The sequence below is a fragment of the Saimiri boliviensis genome, chromosome 7 (genome assembly GCF_048565385.1).
Source record: "Saimiri boliviensis isolate mSaiBol1 chromosome 7, mSaiBol1.pri, whole genome shotgun sequence".
NCBI lineage: Eukaryota > Metazoa > Chordata > Mammalia > Primates > Cebidae > Saimiri > Saimiri boliviensis.
Window position 1 is genome coordinate 27,038,590 of NC_133455.1, and position 15,087 is coordinate 27,053,676.

At 43.0% G+C, this 15,087-nt stretch overlaps 1 protein-coding gene and 2 pseudogenes across 1 annotated transcript in view; 2 read left to right on the top strand and 1 right to left on the bottom strand.

Annotated features, from left to right (window-relative positions):
- Window positions 1-896: 896 nt before the first annotated feature.
- On the top strand, window positions 897-1,933 carry LOC101029357 (cyclin-P-like; annotated as a pseudogene).
- Window positions 1,934-1,941: 8 nt separating this feature from the next.
- The window catches only part of NUAK1 (NUAK family kinase 1), a 104,534-nt gene continuing 91,388 nt past the window's right edge, over window positions 1,942-15,087 (top strand). The window contains exon 1 of the mRNA XM_074402299.1: window positions 1,942-2,040. The gene's annotated coding sequence lies outside the window, so the exon portion shown is untranslated. The remainder of the gene's footprint in view (window positions 2,041-15,087) is intronic.
- Window positions 6,859-11,528, bottom strand: LOC101029035 (thyroid receptor-interacting protein 11 pseudogene; annotated as a pseudogene).

Sequence of the window (15,087 nt, forward strand, 5' to 3'; positions counted from 1 at the left end):
CTGCCTGAAATTCCTCATTGATGCCCCTCTTTGGGGATGCCTCTCTAGGATTCTACTATGTAGAAAGTGCATACCCGTGGAGCAGCCACACTTTTCCATCTGCTCTGCCTGAGCACCTTGGGATTCCAGCAGGTCCTCAGAGAATCAAGCAGAAAACATTTGGGGGTGTGGTGGGGTGATAGGAGAGAGTGTAGAAGTGAGGACTTGGGTTGTGGGAAAAAACAATTCAAGCTGTTGTTTAATTCTCCTAACTACCATTGCTGCCATTGCAAAATGAGGAAACCGAACCTCTGGGCTTGGTCCCTTCCCTGGTGAGGGGGCATTTGCTTTTCTCGCTTGATGGTCTTGACTTCTAACTTCACTGAGGCAGCCTGGGTAATCCAGGCTCTTCTCAGAATTTCACCTACCTCTGACTCCCCTCACAGATGTGGGGTAAGGGTTTTAGGAGGCACCACACCTGGGAGCAGGAACTGCTGGGAACAGGGGGGCCCAGGCAGAGGGCCAGGTGCTCCTTCTGGCCATTTCTGGGGCATGGAAGGCCTCTTAAGGGTTTTATGCTCAAGGCTTCATGTTGGCCCTGGCCAGAATGCGCAGCTGGTGCTCAGCGGCAGTGAGAAGGCTTGAGGAGGGGAGTCTTTGCAAAGTCAGGGAAAGCCCTCCTTATTCTTGTGTGATTTCAGGCAGTGGCGGGATGAAGGGGGGCGCAGGGGAAGAGAAGCACTACCTGACCCCTAGATTCGCTCCCTCTGTGGGCTCTGCCTTCCCACAAAGGGATTTCTTGGAAAAAATAGGGTCTGACTAAAATAGTCATCTTCCCATCCTAAGTCTGAACCTCTTGAGAGTGTGAAGAGCTGGTGGGGTAGATCTTGGCCTTGCCTGCGACGCCCTCCTGGAGGATGCCCGTGAGAGGCAGGGGCCAGGGGCCCGTCTCCTGTCTCTGGCCTCTCTTTAGGCCCTGAGCCCCCAGGCCCTCTCCTTTGTAGGGTCCTGCTGCCTCTCTCCATGCAGCGCCTCCGAGTGCCCCAGTGTCTCCTCAAGACTCCTGAAGAGGCGGGCTGCAGGGAGAACGCCAGTACGCCAGGTACATCTTCGCAGAAGTCATGGTGTGCCGCATGCTGTCCCGGGAGCCCTGCCCCGAGCTGTGACCCCGGAGATGCACGCCCTGGTTCAGACTAGCTGGTGCAGGTGCACGAGGATCTGGGTCTGGCTGGTGACATACCTGACCTGGCGGTGCACCTGCTTGATTCCTACCTGAGCGCCAGCCGCGTGCGCTCAGATCGCCTGCAGCTTCTGGGCGTGGCCTGCCCCTTTGTGGCGTGCAAAATGGAAGAGTGCGTGCTTCCCGGGGAAACTGAGGTCTGGAACTTGGGCCGTTCCAGGGCAGGGAGTAAAGAGCCGGGATCTGAGACTCCTTCACCGTCACCCTGCGTCCCCCATCCGCAGCCCGCCTGCCTCTGGCCCCTGAGCGCGGACTCCTTCCCGCGGGCGGAGCTGCTGCTCGCCGGGCACCGCATCCCGAGCCGCCCATTTCCGGCCGCACCACCCGGGCAGCGGCCGGCCGCGCTGGCAGGGAGCAGCTCCCAGGTGATGCTGCTTGCCACCTACTGCCTGCAGCTGTGTCTGCTGGAGGCGGAGGCGGCGGGACGGGAGCCGGGGCGTCGCGCGGCTTCGGCTCTGAGCCTGGCGCAGCGCCTGCTCGACGGGGCGGGCTCCGGGCCCCAGCCGGAACTTTGCAGCCCCGAGGAACTGGGTCCGCTCGAGCTGTGCACCGCCCGCGCCGCGCGCCGAGGTCCCGCGTCGGGACACGCCGCCATCTTCCTCTGGTGCCGCCGCCGTTTTCCTCAAGTACATGCGGCCTCAGCGCCGGGGCAGCAGCCTCGCGGCAGATCCAAGTGAAGAGATGGTGGAATTCCAGAGGCCTGGGCAGACTTAAGGAGCAAACAACGGTGACACCCTAAGACTGCTAACGGCTGGAAGATTCACCTCTCCTAAGAATTCGAGGAGGCTTGGAGGGGCTGTGGCCAAGGAATGTCCCACAGGGTAAGATCCACCGCCACGGGGGACGCAGAAACTGCGCTTCTCACCCTTGGCCTCTGTGGTGCTTCCCATGGACTGTGCCCCCAGAAAGCCGGAGGTCAGGGGAGCCCAGGAGATGCAGTCCCCAGGGGTGAGCCTTCCAGGACCAGAGAACGAACAGAGAATGGACTGGGGGGGGGGGGGGTGGGCAGGGATAAAGGAATAAACAGCACTGTTTTCCTTTCCCTGGAGGAGTGGGCGAGGAGGCCATGGTGGAGGCTACTCCACCATCAGGACTGGGAGGCAGAGGCCGATGATGACTGTGGAGCTCTACTCCGCAGGTCCAGAAGGCCCCCTCATCCGTGGGTTTGCTTTCCACGGTTTCGCTTACATCAACCGCAGTTCCAGAAATAAATGACTCGTGTTTGATATACGGTCAGAAGTTCAATAGCCGTCTAAGGCCGCATCACGATGTCTGCGTCATTCGCCTTACTTCATCTCATCATTAGGCATTTTATCATCTCACGCCTTCATGAAAAGGGTGAGTGCAGAGCAAGAAGGTATCTTGACAGAGAGAGAGAGAGAGAGAGAGAGAGAGAGAGAGAGAGAGAGGAGAGGAGAGACGCCACATTCACACAACCCCTTATTATAGTATATTTTATAATTGTTCAATTGTACTTTTAGTTATTGTGGTTAATCTCTTAACTGTGCCAAATTTGTAAATTAAACTTCATCATAGGTATATATATACATATGTATATATATGTGTATATATATGTACATACACACACACATACATATATATGAAAAAACATAGTGCTGCATATATAGAGTTTGGCACCATCCACAGGAATGTATTTCCCACAAATAAGAGGGGAAAGACTGTAAATAAAAGTCGGGAGTAGAGAAAAAGCCTCTCCCCCATCTTTATCCATCCATCTATCATGTATATCTGTCTATAAATTCTAGGAGAAAATCAGACGCCATCTAGAATAGCAGCTAAGTGCAGGTTTTAGAACCAGGCCACTGAGTGCTGGCTGGGCCACTCACCAGCTGTGTGTTTGAGCTGTTACTTGACCTCTCTGAGGTTCCTCATTTTGCAGTGGTAGCAATGGTGGTTGGAAGAAAGAGATGACTGAATATGTGCAATGTATTTAGAACAGTTCTTGGCACATAGTAGGTAGCTATGTCAACAATTCTTTTTTTGCTAAAAAAATTTTTTTTGATTGTGAATGAAGACATGGCCAACTTACGTATGTGATTTTTATTTGGAGCATTTTTTCACCTTGCAGTGCTCCTGAGATATTCTAAAATGCATTAACTTTAACTCTATAAAAACACAATCTAATATTAAGGTTAGGCTAGAAATTTCCCACATGTAGATATTTCCCTAAAAATCAAAAGACAATTGATCAGTTTTACATAGATGAAACTTAGTATTTAACTTTTTAATAAGTTAAAAAGTGAAGACTGCCAAATAATCACAAATGTCAGAACATTGAAGTAGCATTTTATAGGAATATATAAAATAAATATCACCTATACTTTATATTTACAAAATTAAAGATAAATTTTTGTTGATAGAAGAGGTTTTAAATACTTTGCTATGTGGGAAACTTCATTATCTTTAAAAAATCAGGTTCAAATCCTTTTAAGTTTGATGCATAATAGTGTTTTCTAAATAATTCTCATTACTCTCCTGTCCCTGAAAACATACCTTCCCCCCAATCTGATTGGATACGTATTTTGATAGTTTCTTTATGCTTTTCAATTAACCATTAAGAGGTACAAAGAAACCAAAGGCTTTATTAGGGGGAATATAATTGGACGTTTTAATTGGCTAATTGCAAAGAAGCCATTTCTTGTTTCCTAGAGTTTCGTTGCTTAGTTTTTTTCTTCCTTTCATTTGTTAAAAGTCAAGAATGGCAGGAATGAAAATTCAAACAATTTGATCTCCTCTTATGGTAAAATAGTGTTTAAATTCAATGGCTGCGTGCATTTTCTACTACAGTAGAGAGGTTGAAACCATTAGGAACTTGGTGAAGAACTATGGCAGAGAGGTTGGAATTCAACCAATAAATAGAAATATTACTGTAGTTAAAATATTGCAGTTAAACGCACTGTTAGCAATGTCCCATTGCCAGCATTAGAATTATATGCCTCATCACTGTCTGCTTACTAAGACGGTTCGGTGAGCAGGTGGTTCATCCCTGACACAACTAAGTTTTAGAAAAGTGGATGTCTTTTCTCTGATTTAGATCAAGGAACACTTACTATGCATACCAGTCAGCTATAGTTTCAGTGACACAATGAAAACATTAGGTACTTTAGATTTAGGATAAGATCATAAACTTATTTATATAGAAACCATTTAATATCAAGCTCTGGGATGTTTAGCTATGTAATCCACCCACAATAGCTTTTAAACTTGTAAACTATGGGATGAGAGGGGGACAGCCTGTTTTGGTCAGAGAAGGAAATACTAAAAAAGTCAAAAAAGGCATTTCAAATGTGATGACATACTACCTAAATACCAATCATGCATATCTTTGTCAAATTTAAAACTTTTTACATATTCTATTTCTTAAAAATAAAGGACCATGTGTATTTTTTAACTTAGAAACTAGTATTTCATTCGCTCCACACTGAAATGAAACTTCAACGGCAAGCAGCAAATAATGTAGAATAGTCAGTGAAGGTATTTTTATTAGGAGTCAAGGAGTAGGCTGGGTGTGGTGGCTCACTCCTGTAATCCCAGCACTTTGGGAGGCCAAGGCAGGTGGATAACCTGAGGTCAGGAGATTGAGACCAGCCCAGCCAACATGGTGAAATCCTGTCTCTAGTAAAAATACGAAAGTTAGCCTGGCATGGTGGCACGTACCTATAATCCCATCTACTTGGGAGGTTGAGGCAAGAGATTCAATTGAATCAGGGAAGTGGAGGTAGCAGTGAGCCTGGATGGCGCCATTGTACTCCAGCCTGGGCTACAAGAGCGAAACTCCATCTCGAAACAAAACAGAGCAAAACTAAGCAAAACAAAACCCAAAACAACAAGGGACAACAACTCATAGAGAAATAATAATGGGCAAAAAACCAAGAGGAGGCAGTTTGACAGTTCTAATATAGAACTTGTGTGACTACTTTCTTTAAAGTATACTAAATAAAGCATGGCAATATAAATTAGTTATCCAAGGAGATAGAGACATTCTGAAGCAGCATTCTCAGTTACTTCATTTTTCAGAAAAACAAGTTTCACCCATCAACATGTAATGAAGACTTCCAGTCTTCCAGATACATTAGAAAGTACAGTTAATCACAGCAAAACTTGCAAACAATCAAATTTAGTTCTGGCCTGAGCCAGGCCTCTTAACATATTTGAATTTGTCTCATTTTCACATTTCTTTGTTAATTAATATTTCTATTTTAAAGGCACATAGAAATTTACAGAATTTGCAAGAAATGTCTTTCTAAATGTACAACTTCAACTAATAAAAATATGAACATTCAGATACAGTTAAGTTTCAAGTCAGGATTTTTTTATGATGGGTTTATAAAAAATTAAAGAAATACTCTCCGAAGTTTCAGACATCTGGGTACTGGTGCTATCAAATGGTTCATTGCCCTCAGTGGCCACTGTGATGAGAACAGTTAACTCTCGGATTGCTGTACCTCATATCAGGAAGTGGCATGTTCAGTGATATTGCTAATTATACTTATGTATATGCAGCTGTATGATTTAACACTTACATGAAAGTTGTATGAATTTGTTTAAAGAAACATTTAATTTTACGATGATATTTTTAAATAGCTGTTAAAGTGAAGTGATATATCTGTACTATATATTCAACAATAAAAGAGAACAAACTAGTGATACATCCAAAAACTTGGATGGATCTCAAGGGAGTTATGCTGAGTGAAAAAAAAGCCAGTCTCAAGAGGTGACATACTGATTCCATTTATATAACACTCTTGAAATAACAAAATGACTGAGCTGGAGAGCAGTTAGTGGTTATCAGGAATTCAGGAGAGGGACAGGGAGAGAGGTGGCTATGATTATGAGAGGGCAACGGGAGGGATTTTTGTGATAGAAGCGTTTTGTATCTTGACTATGGTGGTAGTCACATGAATCTACACACAGGGCTGGGCGCAGTGGCTCTTGCTTGTAATCCCATCACTTTTTGTGGCTGAGGAGGGAGGATCAGTTGAGCCCAGGAGTTTGACACCAGCCTGGCAACATAGTGAGACTCCATCTCTATTTAAGACAACTACAATAAAAGAATCTACACATATGATGACATTACACAGGACCAAATACATACTCAGGGTACCTGTAACCTTTCATAACCTTTCAGGGACAATCTTGTTGGCCTGTTTACACAAAGTCTTCTCAAGATGATCAATATATGCTTCAGATCAACAATGTAGAGAAGCTACTTTGTCATTAAAAAACAACCAATCGTATAAACCGCAATCTCTAGCTTAAATGGGCTTGGAAATCACAGAAGGAAACAAAAAGCTAACATATAGCTACTACTATTTTTGTCTGTATTTTTGTAAGTTAAGATAAAAGATAAATCTTCCTAGCTTAAATTAGGTCACATCAGAAGGAATAAAGCAGATTTTATAGCAAACACTTGCTGCTGACACCTGGAATTTCTAAAAACATTAGGAATATTTTTATTCAGAGGGAGTACAGCTACAAACAAATACGTGACTTTGCAAAAGTCCATTTTGTGATGAAGTACATATGTATAGTGTTCATGGTTTCTTTGAATTGCTAGACTGTCTCTGGCTTGAGAATCTTCTATTACTTTAAAAGGTCTTTCAATGCAACTCCATCAGTCAGTGTCCAGCACTGTTGTCAGGTAACACTGGCAAAGGTATAAATGTAGGCCAAACATCTGAGATGAGTTTCGAAAGGTGATGTTGGGGCCCACCAGGTCCAAGTACCCAAGTCCAGCTTGGTTAATAAGAGGCACAGTTGCTGAGTGAGGAGCCAAAAACAGCTCTACATCTGTTCTTCTACCAGACCTGGATTCTGCTGTATCTTTAAAACTTTATGGTGCATTTGTATCTAGTGTTCTCCTTCCCGATGAATCTAGAGGTTTCATATCATGAACAGAAAGCTTTGGTGGTGGAATGGATGAATGAGGTTCTGTTTCTAGAAATTGAACAAAAAGTTCTGATAAAGAACTATGAAGCACAGATTGCTGATTTGATTTCAGAGTTGTGTTGGGAACATTTTGTGATCCTCCTCCAAGCCACCCAGTCGTCCACCTGGTAACACCACCCTGATGGTCATGAAACTACTGCTCCATTTCCTCCCTTCTGACACCCAGAATGCTCCCCATCAACCGTAACACTTGATGATGCTGATTTTTCGGTGTGTGGAAATGACCGATGAAGAGGTTTCTCATTAGGACTTTGTCCACTTTTCCTTCTGGGCTGTTTGCTGAGTTCATTGATTTCTTTTGTACATCATCCAGCATTTCTGGTTGGAACTCATTTTGTTTTTTAAGTTCTTCAATTTGTTCTTTAAGTCTTGATGCTGAATCCAGTTCAGCATTTGATACATCCAAATGTTCCTGTAATGATATCACTTTTCTTTCCAGATGTTCCTCCTTTTTCTTCCATTCAGCTGTAAGCTGTTTTTGCTTTTCTAGTTCAGCAGAATACATAGCTATTTCCTCTTGTTGGAAATGCTGTAGTACCATCTGCAGGTTGCCCTGTGACAGAGCATACTGCTTTACTTGTTCCTGAGAGGCAGAAAGCTGCAGCGCAGTTTCATCCCTTTGCTTGGAGAGTGCATTCAGTTGTTCTTGCAATGACTCTACCTGCACACTGGCTTGATGGCTTGCATTTTCCATTGCATTAGAGGGTGAAACTAGCTTTTCTTCCAATACTGTGACTTTCTTTCTTAGTTGAGCCTCTCTATCTTCTGCGGCCAAAGCCTCACAAGTATAAGAATCTTTTGATTCTATAAGATGATTACACAATCTCTGTACCTCCTGGTTTGACCGAAATTCATCGTCAGATAAACGTTGAACCTCATTCTGTAGGGCAGTGTTTTCCATTTGTTTTTGTTTCAGGGCCAACGTGACTCGGTCTCTCTCCTGCTGAAATACAGGTGTCTTCTCCACATTGACTTAACTGTATTTACAAACTGAATGAACTACCCAGTCTTGCTCTGTTTTTTTTTTTTTTTCTTTCAATAGCTCTTCAAAAGCAGAAGACTTCTCCTTCATTGAATGGCACTCAAACTCTTTTTCTTGCAGCAGCATAGAAAACTTTATGATAGTCTCTAGTAATGCTTGATATTCTGTTTCCTTTTCCCTGGATGTTTCTACTATTTTTTCATTTTCTTCTTTTAGTGTGCCAATGTTCATCTCTAGGATTAATATTCTGTCCTTCAGGTTTGTTACCTCTTGCCTCAGAAGTTCGATTTCATTTACTTTGTTAGTGAAATTTTCATTGGAAGAATGTAATTGATCACTTTTGGCTTTGATTAAGAGGTTTTTCCCCTTAAGTAACTTTTTGCAAAACATCTTGTTTCTCCTTTAGCTGCTTAATTTCTGTATCCGTTTTTTCGTGTTTTTTTCTTTCTAGCTCTGAGGTGGCAGCAAGTGAATCAGACAATCTGTGATTATTTTCCTGAAGAGTTCTAATCGTTGCATCTTTTTCCTGTAGTGATTTTCTGAGCTCTCCTAGCTCTTGCTCTAGTAATTCAGAAGATTCATTCAATACATCAGACTCACTTGCTCTAAGAGACTCTGCTGACTGGGGAGTCAACAATGATGCTGAAGACAGCTGGGGTGAAATAATACCAAGTTTTCCTAAAAGAAGATCCTTGGCATTGCAAAGCTGCCCAATGCTGTGCTGAACTTGTGCTAATTCCTGCCCCAAATTTTTGAGTTTGGTTTCGTTTTGCTCATAACTTTGGATCAGGCCAGTATAGTCCACTTGTAATTTACAATTATCACTGTCAACCAAAACTTGTACCTGAAGTAGGTGAAGTTCTTCCCGAAGCTGGGCGGACTCATGCTGCATGTTTTGTACTATGGTCATCACCTGCTGTTTCCACTCTTCCATTTTCTTCACTTGCTGTTTTAACTTGTCATGTTCCTGTAAGAGCTCCTCAAATTGATGACTGTTAACATATCCAACCTCATTACCGGCGCTAGATGTGTGTAAACTGCCAATAAGTTCTGACATTTCTGGCTTAGTGCATCTGATTCAATCTCTTTCTCTCGAATAATACGTGGTAAATTCTGAAGAGTTTCTCTAAACATGTCTTGGTCACTGCTTTCGAATCTCGTGGACAATGTTTTATTTTCATCTTGTAGTTTGATGAGAGCTGCTTCTTTGGCAGCAACTGTATCCATCATTTTGTGATATTCTGTTTTTAGATGGCTATTTTCCCTAGTCTTCTCATTCAAAACAGTGAATAGCTGTTCTCTCTCCATGGCATAGGCCTTAAGTTGTTGTTGAAGGTAAACAACATCTTGAATATAGGAAGTTGATGACATTCTAGCGTGAAGAGCATGTATCTGCAAATCTTTCTGCTGAATAATCTGAGTTAGTTGATCAGCTTCATCTTTGGACAATTGATCAGTCGGTTTAGTTAAAGTGATAACGTTTTCATTTAGAAGTTTAATCCCTGGTTCTCGCTCTTTGATTCCTTTCACTAATCTTTCTGTTTCAGCTTTAGATATATCATGCTTTTCACTTCCATTTTCTATATTAAGGCTCTGAACTTTGGCTTCTTGAAAAACATCAGAGTTATCTGTTTGAATCTCCTGCATTTCTTCATGAGACTGGGTTTTGATTGGTTTGATCGTTTTTTGCAAACACTGAATTTCCTCATCGTTCTCTAAACAAAGGTGGGTGTGCGTGGCCTTCATTTGCTCATGCTGGTGTCCCAACTCATCCATGTGCTCCTTCTGCTCTTATAAAGACTGAAGTAGTTGCATCTTACTCTGGTTTTGATCCTCAGTTATCTTTGGATGGTGTTCAGTTTCCTCTTCAAGATGATCCTTGATCATGTTCAGTTGAGATAACTCAGGTTCTAGTTAAGTACCATTATCAGGGGTTTTCGGGTCAGCCACAGGTGCAGTTTGACTCTGCTGTTCCCCGAGTCATTGCAGTTCTTGCAGATGATTATTTTCTTCTTTCATGGATCCAAGACTTCTGTCCTTTTTCTGTACAGTCTGTCTAGAAATGTCATGTTTTCTTAAGGCCTGAGAATATCCAGTTCCTCCTGTAGCTTTGAACTTCTTTCTTGAAGTTTTTCAATAAAAATTTCTTTCTTGGTTAAAAGTCATGTCAATTGCTTCTGCTCTTCTAGACTAGATAACAAAATGTCCTTAGTTTGTTTATGATCAGCATCCATTTGTCCAATACTCTTTTTGAGTTCTGCTATTTCAGTGTCTTTCTTTTGATTGAGTTTAATTAAATGCTCATGTTCTGTCTGCAAGGCAGAGGTATTCAAGTTACATGCATTTGACAGCTCTTCAATGGTTTTCTCATGCTTGTTTGCTTCTTCCAACAGCCTCTTTTCAGCCTGATGCAATTCTGCCTCTGTCTCCCCTTTTTCTACTTTTAGAGTCTCCACAATATCTCTCCAGTAGACAACTTCACACTCAAGTCTTGAAACTTCATTTGAGAGTCAGTTTGTTTCTCGTCGGGATGAAATTGTATCATGAAAACCCATGTCATTCTCATGGAAAGGTGAAGGATGATGACTAATCCCATCAACAAATGAAGATGCAGTGGTTGCTGGTATACTGCCAGCTCCTGAAGGTACTGGTTGAGCACCTGACTGCAGTTTCAGCAACTCGTCCTGGAGCTCAGTCTGTCTGGCTTTACGATGGTGGATTTCCACCTCTTTTTGTTGAAGTTGATTTTGGTGACCTGTAGATTGCTGTTTCATTTGAAGCTGTGATGCTTCATGTTTCTCTTGTAGATCAGTACAAAGTTTCTTAGGACTTTCGTTCTCTGACCTCAAGATTTTATGAATGACTTCAATTTCTTTGTCCTAAAATCATGTAATTCTCCTACATCCTCCGTGCCACCCATCAGAATAACCTTTGTAAAGTTTGAAATCTGGCCACCAAGGGAAGCCAGGCTGCCCCTGACTTGACCCAGAGACTGGCCCTATCTGGAGCCGAGGCCTGCAAACTAGCAAACTAGCACGCCATCACAGCGAGTTTAGCAAACGACCTGGTCCACGCGGGAAAAAAAAAAAAACCCTTTTAGCACCATCCGAAGATCCGACCAAGTATCCTTGAAGGTCTGCTTAGTCCAAAGGTCAAGATTCCGTAACAGAGGGGTTCCCAGGCAACGTGGGTTCTGGGTTCTGCTGAGAGACTCAGAGGCCTGGCCTGGGACTTTACCAGGGGCTCTCCTCTAGTGAGGCAGTCATCCATGTAGGGCCTTTTGCTCATTCCCACGAATTCCCACTGTCCAGATTGGGCCAGTTCTACCTCCGTTTTAGTGACTTTCCACAGTTCCATGGACCCCTCCTACCAACTCACTGGCTGCCATGACACCAACCATTTTTTTTTTTTTAATTTAAGTTCTGGGATACATGTGTAGAATGTGCAGATTTGTTACATAGGTTTACATGTGCCATGGTGGTTTTGCTGTACCCATCAACCCGTCATCTAGGTTTTAAGTCTCGCATGCATTTTATATTTGTCCTAATGCTCTCTTTACCCTTGCCTACCCCCTGGTCCCCCTGCCCCGGCCCTGACAGGTCCAGGTGTGTGATGTTCTCCTCCCTGTGTCTATGTGTTCTCATCGTTCAGGTCCCATTTATGAGTGAGGATATGCAGTGTTTGGTTTTCTGTTTCTGTATTCGTTTGTCGAGAATGGTGGTTTCCAGCTTCATCCATGTCCCTGCAAAGGACATAAACTCATTCTTTTCTATGGCTGAATAGTATTCCATGGTGTATATGTACCACATTTTCTTTATCCAGTCTATCATTGATGGGCATTTGGGTTGGGTCCAAGTCTTTGCTATTGTAAATAGTGCTGCAATAAACATAGTTGTGGAATGATTTATAATCCTTTGGGTCAGGCATCCCCACTTTTTACACAGGGGGCCAGTTCACTGTCCCTCAGACTGTTGGAGGGCCACCACATACTGTGCTCCTCTCACTGACCACCAATGAAAGAGGTGCCCCTTCCTGAGGTGCAGCGGGAGGGCCAGATAAATGGCCTCAGGGGGCCGCATGCGGCTCGCAGGCTGTAGTTTGGGGACGCCTGCTTTGGGTATATACCCAGTAATGGGATTGCTAGGCCAAATAGTATTTCTGGTTCTAGATCCTTGAGTAATTGCCACACTGTCTCCATGATGGTTGAACTAATTGATACTTCCACCAACAGTGTAAAAGCATTTGTATTTCTCCACATCCTCTCCAGCATCTGTTGTTTCCTGTCTTTTTAATGATTGCCATTCTAACTTGCATGAGATGGTATCTCATTGTGGTTTTGATTTGCATTTGTCTAGTGACCAGTGAATGATGAGCTTTTTCTCATATGTTTGTTGGCCCTATAAATGCCTTATTGTGAGAAGTGTTTGTTCATATTCTTTGTCCAGTTTTTGACAGAGTTGCTTGTTCTTTTCTTGTAAATTTGTTTAAGTTCCTTGCAGATTCTGGTTATTAGACCTTTGTTGGATGGATAGATTGCAAAAATGTTCTCCCATTCTGTAGGTTGCCTATTCACTCTGATGATAGTATCTTTTGCTGTGCAGAAGCTCTTTAGTTTGATTACATACCATTTCTACAACAATGGGAATGGACTGAATGCCACTGAATTGTACACTAAAAAATGGTTAACATAGCAAATGTTATAAGATTTTACAACAAACAAGTAAAAGCAAATAAAACCAAGGAAGTTATCATAGCAATGTTATTAACAAAATTACTATTATCTTTCTGAAAGTAGATCCTGTTTATTTCCTTAATACACTTTTCTTCCCTGAGCCTGGCACGGTGCCAGGGTCTCAATACACGAAAGCTTAAAACAAAATGAAATTCACAAACTGAAGAAGCAAAACCCTGTGGTAGTTATAAGGATCTTCTCCCCTTCCTCTTCTTTGTTGTCCTTCTCCATGCCCCCCTTCTTCTAGCAGGCAGGTCCTGTGTCCTTTCACTGTTTTATTTTCAGGACCTAGCACTGTGCCAGTTCACTAAATTTTTCTTCAATAAATACCTTACAAAAGGCCATTTTTGAGGAAGGTTCATCTCCTATTTAACAACAGAGAAATGCACCTTGAGGCTATTGACTTGGGCTATGTAAATACAGCAGGGCATGAAGAAGCCAATAAAAAAGATACTCCTTTTTCCTGGAGAGCCCAGAAGCTGCTCTTAGTTTTTTGAGACAGAGCTCATTAGGTGGTAATGGAAAGCTTTGCCCAGGAAGAGAAGTAAGGACTTGGTGAGAGAACAGGAAAGTTCTCATCCCTTTCTAGAAATGCAGAGTCCTTAATCACTAACCAAAAAAAAAATCCCACACATGTGTCCTTTTTAAGATCCATGTCACTTCTGAAGGAACTGGCTTCATTCCCTTTGAATATGTAAGAGTCTTTCCTGGCACTTTATTTTGCCTCTTTTTCTTGAGTTGGAGTCTCTCTCTGTTGCCCAGGCTGGAGTGCTGTGGCGTGATCTTGGCACTGCAACCTCTGCCTCCCTAGTTGAAGCAATTCTCCTGCCTCAGCCTCCCAAGTAGCTGGGATTACAGGTGCCCACCACCACACCTGTCTAATTTCTGTATTTTTAGTAGAGATTGCATTTCGCCATGTTGACCAGTGTGGTCTTGAACTCCTGACCTCAGGTGATTCTCTTGACTCAGCCTCCCAAAGTGCTGGGACTACAGGCATGAGCCACTGCATCCAGCTATCATTGAACATTCTCTTGAAAGATTCTAATTCTGAGATACCTGATAGTCACTTCCTGGTAGAGTAAGGTTTATATTAGGGGTGGAGAGCTGGTGTGTTGAAACCCTTGGAAACTGGAACGAGGGGTCTGTTGCCCTGTCTGACTTATTTTCACCTGATACTTAGACCACCCCTGGTCCTTTCTCATTTTGCAGACCATGTGACTAGTCTTTGGAGTGTGAACAAAAAGGAAGAGGCAGAACTAGGGTCTTTGGCTTAATTGACAAGGACCACATGTGAACTGGTTGCTGTCTTACTACTTCATCTTCAAGAGAGTCTGTGCACAGTCACTGCAATTCTTACTACCATCCTTGGGATATCCCAGGATGACATTGTATTAGTTAGCTTTTGCTGGGTAACAAATAGCTCCACAACTTAGTAGGTTATAACAACAGCAATTTGTTTATGAAACTGTGTTTTGACAGGTTGCTTCTCTCCTCTAGGCAGGAAGGGACTTATGTCTGCTGGGCCCATATGTCTGCAGTTAATTGTAAGATGACCCAAGGCCAGGCTGGTCTAGGATGGCCTCAGCTGTGCTGGCTTATCTCTGCTTCACATGGCCTCCCATTCTCCAGTGGGCTGGCCTAGCCCAGGCTTATTCCTGTGGTAGTACCCAGGGCAAGGCCCCTTGAGTCCAAGCTTGGAACTGGCTGGACATCACTTTCACTTCATTTTATTGGCCAAAGCAAATCATGAAACCAGCCTAGATTCAAGGAGTCGGGAAATTGATTCATGGAGGTGAATTATTGTGGGGTATTTTTTTGCAGCCTACTATTCTAACTTTACAGGTTTTCCATCATCTTGGACAGCATGTGGATTGAAGACATAATGAAATAGCACTTAGCACAGTGCTTGCCATTAGTCATGCTCAGGTAATATTGAGTGAATAAAGAAAAGCGTCTTCTTAGGTTGAGGAGATAAAGTAAGAATAAGATGCATTTCTTGTCCTCAAGAATCTCAGAGGCAACTGGGCACGGTGTCTCATGCCTACAATCCCAGCAGTTTGAGAGGCTATGGCAGGAGGAACACTTGAAGTCAGGAATTCGAGACCTGGGCAACAAAGTGAGACTCCCATCTCTACAAAAAATGAAAAAAAAAAAAAATTAGCCAGGCACAGTGCTGTGCTCCTT